This window comes from Plasmopara halstedii, assembly GCF_900000015.1.
Source record: "Plasmopara halstedii genome assembly, contig: Scaffold_350, whole genome shotgun sequence".
NCBI classification, from domain to species: domain Eukaryota; phylum Oomycota; class Peronosporomycetes; order Peronosporales; family Peronosporaceae; genus Plasmopara; species Plasmopara halstedii.
Window position 1 is genome coordinate 492,041 of NW_020187271.1, and position 677 is coordinate 492,717.

Sequence of the window (677 nt, forward strand, 5' to 3'; positions counted from 1 at the left end):
CTAATCCCTAATCTTAACCCTAAACCTTAATCCTTACCCCAATCCTTACCTCAACACTTTATTCAAAACTTTTAAAACAGATAAAAAGTTTAAAACTTTACTTTTTCAATATTTTCGTAGCCTGCATTAAAACCTAAGCTATTAATTAAAACCTTGTACTTTAACCCTTGTATAATAATGCTCCATCTATTAGCAATAACCAAAATAAAAAAACTGATGTAAAATTTAACCTCTTCGATAAAATTCATAGTCTTTCGTGATTAAAATTTTTACTACAGCTTTCAGCTCATACATTACGTCTTAAAGCCCAAATGCGTTGTGCCCATACATTTTGAACTCTATATAAAAATTTGCAGCATTTTATTTTAAATTTCACTATCTTGAATTCTGCTAAAGTAAGTGAGAATCAGATACACTGGTTTTGTTCAGGGTCCCCATCGGAGTCAGATGTATGCTGAAGTATGTAACGGATTAGATTAATTACGTTGCTCTTCTTTTTTTTGAACGATAATTCACTATGCCTACATCAAATAGCATATGCAAATTTTTTTGGTGTCTCAAATTTAATTCGAGGAATCTACTACTAAATTGGTGTTTGAAAGAACTTAATTGGGTAGATGACGTTAATGGTTTTAAACCAAAGATTATCGCCTAGGCCAGAGTTAGCGCCATTTTCA